Here is a 5,426-nt window from a genome sequence, read left to right as displayed (position 1 = left end):
TTTCCAATTTCCGAAAGCAACTGTGGAGGAAGAGGCCTGTACCTTTCTCGCCTCCTTGAATGGGCAGCTCGGAAGTGGGGGAAGGAGCCAGGAATCCACGGGGCATCCTTTTCCTCCACCAACTGCCCAGGGCCTGGACGGAAGCCAGGCTGCCCGTCTCCTGGGGCTTGGGAATGAGCCCGAGAATAAAGGAAGCTGCGGGCCCGGCTCCCATCCCGGAGGGGAGGTGCTGACGGCAGCCAGTGCCCGGCCCTGCGGGGATCAGAGGAGAGGAATGGCTGTTGCCAGAGCATTGCGTGTGGACAACTAAGCTTTGTTAGATTTCTGGCTCCATTGACTTTTCTTCTCTGAGATCAGTTTCCTCATCCAAACATGAGGGTGTTGTTGGGCCAGGAGTCAAAGGTTATTTCTAGGCTTGCCTTCTGGGGCTGGTGAGAAAACGGAGAAAGCAGAGAAAGAGAAAAGTGCGGGAGTGATTGTGACTCAATGCATGTCTGCAGATGACCACAGTTCTTGACAGGAAGCCCTGCTCATAAAGGAAGAGTGGAGAGTCTCCCCTACCTCTCGGATGAGACATCAGATGAGGAAACTGAAGCCCGTGGAGCTTTATTTACGTTTTTAAAATGTTTATTTATTTGGCTGCACCGGGTCTTAGTTGCGGCACTCGGGATCTGCATGTGAGCGCTTGTTGCAGCATGTGGGACCTAATTCCCTGATCAGGGATTGAACCCTGGCCCCTGCATTGGGGGCTTGGGGTCTTAGCCATTGGACTACCAGGGAAGTCCCCCAAGAAGTTTTAAAAGACTCACACATGATCACATGGTAGCCAGCAGAGGAACTTTGTCTACTACAGGGATGGCAGGTTGGTGGAACTTCCTATGCCAACTCTCAGAGATTGACGAGGGCAAGGGCCGTCTGCAGCATGGCACTGAGGAAACAGCCCATAGTTGATGAGCAACGTCTGCCATAGGCTTGGGAGGAGGAAGCGGCAATTGGAATCCCATATATTTGCCCTTCTTACTGGCTGATTCAGTAAATTGCTACTTCATGCAGGTCAGTGGTCCTTATACTGCAGATTCAGTGGAAAATAAGACAAGCCCTTGCTCTCAGGAAGCTAACGTTTTAGAAAGGGAGACAGACAATGCATACATAGACAAATGACTATGTAATATAATCTCAACTAGTGCTAAGTATAAGGAAAATAAAATAGTGCAATGGGAGAGACAGTGATGGTGTGGGGGAGGAGGGAGGAGATCAAAGTGGTCAGAAAGGTGATATTTAAGTGGAGACCTAAATTCTGAGAGGCAGCTCTGTAGGAGCTGGAAGAAGAAGAGATCCAGACAGAGGGAACAGCCAGCGCAAAGATCGTGAGGTGCTGCCTACAAGTGACAGAGAGAGATCAGATCTGAGGCTGCCTAGGTGGTACTGGAGGTCAGCGAAGGAGGTGGGAGTGGTGTTGTCAGCTGTCAGCTCCATGAGCCCATCTGAATGCTGACAGGCCTCCCAAACCTAGCCAGTCCAAAATGACATCCTCAGTCCCTATTCCCCCTTCCTGCCCCAACCACATTGCCCCTCCTCAAGTTTTTACTTCTCTTCCTATAAATGACCACCCATCCCATTGCTCAGACTACCATGCTGTACAAAGCCAGCCCTGTCACCATCACTTCTTGCCCTCCTCACTGGACTCTCTGCCTCCACGCTAGTTCTTAACTGAAACCCCCAAAGCACTCATCCCCCATCACTTATTTCCCCAAAGCCCTCTTCTCCTAGTTTTGTCTTTCTCACCACCATCCCCAAACCACAAACCCAGGAACACATATTTATCATTTTTTAAAAAGAGAATCTGGAGTTGGTTCCAGCCCCAATTCAATTCGCATACATTCTATTTTAATTATCCCAAAACTGACCGTGTGTCCAGGTTGGTTCTGGGGCATGAGTGTTAATTATTATATGGCACCTGCAGTTATTAGATATTTGCAGTGCTCCCGGCCCTGTGGTCAGAGCACCATCATAGCCCTGTGAGGGCAGTATGATCATTGTCCCACCTTCATTCCCATGGATACTTGGACTCAGAAAGGTTCAGCTTATCATAAGTCCCCCAGCTGGTAAATGACTGAGCTAGGATTTAGACTTAGCTCCCTCTGATGCCAAAGTCCAAGGTTTTGCTTCTACATTAATCTCCCTCCTGGAAACAAACCGGCAAAGAATGATGGGCCCAGAGAGAGGCATCTTGACCTCAGTCTGGACGTTCTCCCTTCACTCCAAATCAAAAGCTGGAGGAGCCTGCTCCTGGGTTCCTTGGTACTTCATCAGCCTGAAAAGATAAGAGGGCGAAGACTGTCTGCTCACTTAGCCCTGCAGAGATGAAAGCCCTCCTTATCTGGCCTGGCTCTCTATTCCTGTCCCTCCACCTGCCCTCTGCTCACGTCTGTTCTGTTGCCAGGTGGTCACTTCCTGCCCAAGGTTGCTGTAGCCAGTACTCAGGTGCCCTCCAGCCTGTCGGCCTCTTGATCAGGAGCCATTCCCGTGGGAACCATAGTGCCAACATCCGGTGAGGACGGGCCCTCCGTTACCTGCTGGCCCTGCAGCCTCTGCTATCGGGCCCGAGAACAAAGGAGCCTGGTGCCTGCCGCTAGGCAGGCTGTGTTTGTCCAGGGCGAGGCCTACCCTGGCACAGATGTTGAGCAAACAGGACTGCCGGCCTCACAGATCCGCCTTACGAGCAGGACTTCAGCTGGGAGGTGTTGCTGCCAGGCCACCTGCCGAAATGTTACCCTGTCCTACTGCAACCAGCACCCCAGGGCAGAGGGGGCTCTAGGGCCAGCCCTCCTGTCTCTGGGCCTCAGGCTTCCAGCTCTGCAATGGGAGAGTTGCACAAGGTGATCTCCAAGATCCTTTCTGTGACCTAGAACCTTGAACGATGTTTCTGGGAGTCTCGGGCTTGAGAACAGATTGAAGGGGTGAAATCTGGGAATCTCATGGCATCCTCCCCCACCCCTCACCCACACTCCAGCCCCATGTACCCTCACATGCCTCTGGCCAGTAGGACTAACCTCTCTAGAGCAATGTCCCTGAGCACTGGATCCATGGATCAGTTTACACTAACGGAACTTTTAGGACTGGATCTAGGATACTTTATGGTCAAAGGATTAAGTGTGACCATTTTGCTTCTGAGGCAGCTCAGAATCTGATCTCTTATTCTCTGTCCTGAGAAATCTCATGGTATCTGGAGGAGGTTCAGAGGGACGGATGTTTCTCCAGTTAGGACAGTGAGAGGCTGCATGGTGATAGTGACTCTCGGACTTTAGAGCGGACTTTGGAATGCTTATTTGAAATGCAGACTGTTGGGCTCCATATCCCCAGAAATTCTGAGTCCCAACATCCAAGGTGGATGGGTGGCTTAGAATTCTGAGTTTTTAGCAGGCACCTAAGTGATCCTAAGGTGTCTGATGAAGTAGAATGAGTGAGTCTGAAAGCTATATAATCCTTAAAAAAAAAAAAAAAAAAAAGAGCTACAGACTCTGATTCAAATCCCATCCTGCTACTTATGAGCACTGTGACTTGGGGCAAATCACTAAGCCTTTCTAGATGTCAGTTTCGTTTGTAAAATGGGGCTATAATAACATCTACATCTTAGTAAACTAGACTGATTTTTTTTCAGAGTGTTTTTGCACTTTGCAAACTTTTGTTGAGCAAATGGGGTAGGAGTCTATTTGCCCAGTTCAGAAACCTGGGGATTCTTCTTAATGTCTCTATCTACCCCATGCTTCTCAACCACCCAATCACAATTCCCCTGAGCTCTGTGTCCTAAAATATCTTAGACCTACCCACTTCTCTCCATCCCCACAGCCACTACTCTGGTCCAAGCCACCACCTTCCTCTGCCTGCCCACTGCACAGCTTCCTCACTGACCTCCCTGATTCCACCCTTGCCTCTTCTCATTCTTCCTTCCCAGAGAAGCCATGTTAACCTGATGAAGTAATGCCCCTGCTTCAGACCCTAGCTCTTAGGAAGGCCTTCTGAGTCCAAAAAAAAAAGAAAATCCTCTGCTCCCCACAGCTACTCCCAAGCTTCCTTTTGGCTCCCCTCAGCCTCCAACTCTATATTTAAGATACTCTGAACTTCTTTCCATTTCCTCCAATGAATATTAGTTTCTCTTGCCCCTGGGACTTCACACAAAGCGTGTTTGCTTTGCTTGAGACTGCCCTCCCCGGTCCCCAAACACACATTCTTCGCCTACTATTCATCTTTCATATTGCGACTTGAATGTCATTTTCTCAGGGCCAGACATAGCCATGCCTCTCGCATGGGCTCCAGCAACTCCGTCCTTCCTCCATAACTGTTACACTCTGCGGTGATGACTTCATGCCTGCCTCCACCACTGTATTAGCTGCAAGAGAACACAAACCTCTGTCTTATCCATTGCTGTATCGCCAGAAAACTCTAGTCAGTCTTTGGCTCAAAGAATGATGAAATACACGAATGAATAAACAAGTGAGAAGGTCCTGGTCACAGGATGTGTCGCAGAGGACGCCCACCTGGTAGTGCGTAAGCCGCGATTAGGTTGGGTCGGGACGTGCCTGTAAATACAGCCACATGGGGGCGGCCTCAGGCACGCACAGACCACACGGGGGCGCCCCCGGCTCGTTTTACGTGAATGGCACCTCGGACTCAGGTTCGGTTACTAATCGTCACTGGGGACAGGAGGCGGGCTTCTCCTTCTGATGGACAGTATCGCTCCGCCCAATCTAATTCATCTTTTCTTTGGCCCCGCCCACCCCAGGCCTCAGAGAACCTGAGGGTGGGCGTGACGGAACCGCTGCCAACTGAACTCCGGCGGAGAGCTGTTGAGGCCGAACCAGCGCGCCTGGCGGTCTGTGAGTGGGCGGCGGGTGGCTAGGGGCGGGGACTCCGCGATGACAGGCAGGCGGACAGCCCCGCCCCTCTCATCCAGAGCGGCCGCGCCAGCGCTAGGGACAGCAGAAGTGAGTACGTGAGCGGCGCAGCAAGAACCCAGCTCGAACCCCGGACGGCGCGCGCACCCGGAGTCTCAGATCCCAGTCGGGCCCGCAGGAGACCGCTGGATTACTGTGCACACCGAACTACCACCACTCGCTCCCTCCCGCCCCGGCCCGCCTCCCCGAGTTCTCTGGCTCCGAGCTTTCCAAGCGCCCGGGATCCTCCTGGACCTGTCCGTCCAGATTCCCCCAGGACCAACCTGCCCGCTTACCCCAGGATCGCCCGGCTCAGGGCGCCGCCTGGGTCCCGGAGCCGACTGCCTGGATTGCACCCTCTCCTTGCCTGGATCTCCTGGGACCGTGCGCGAGCCTTCTCGCGCCTGCCGAGCGGATCCTCCTGCGGGTACCCGCAGCCCCGCCGGCGCGGCCCGGCGCGGCCCGGCTCGGCTCCCGGAGCCAGTCCCGGCC

The sequence above is a fragment of the Budorcas taxicolor genome, chromosome 1, assembly GCF_023091745.1.
Source record: "Budorcas taxicolor isolate Tak-1 chromosome 1, Takin1.1, whole genome shotgun sequence".
Lineage (NCBI taxonomy): Eukaryota > Metazoa > Chordata > Mammalia > Artiodactyla > Bovidae > Budorcas > Budorcas taxicolor.
Note: the sequence above shows the minus strand (reverse complement) of the source record.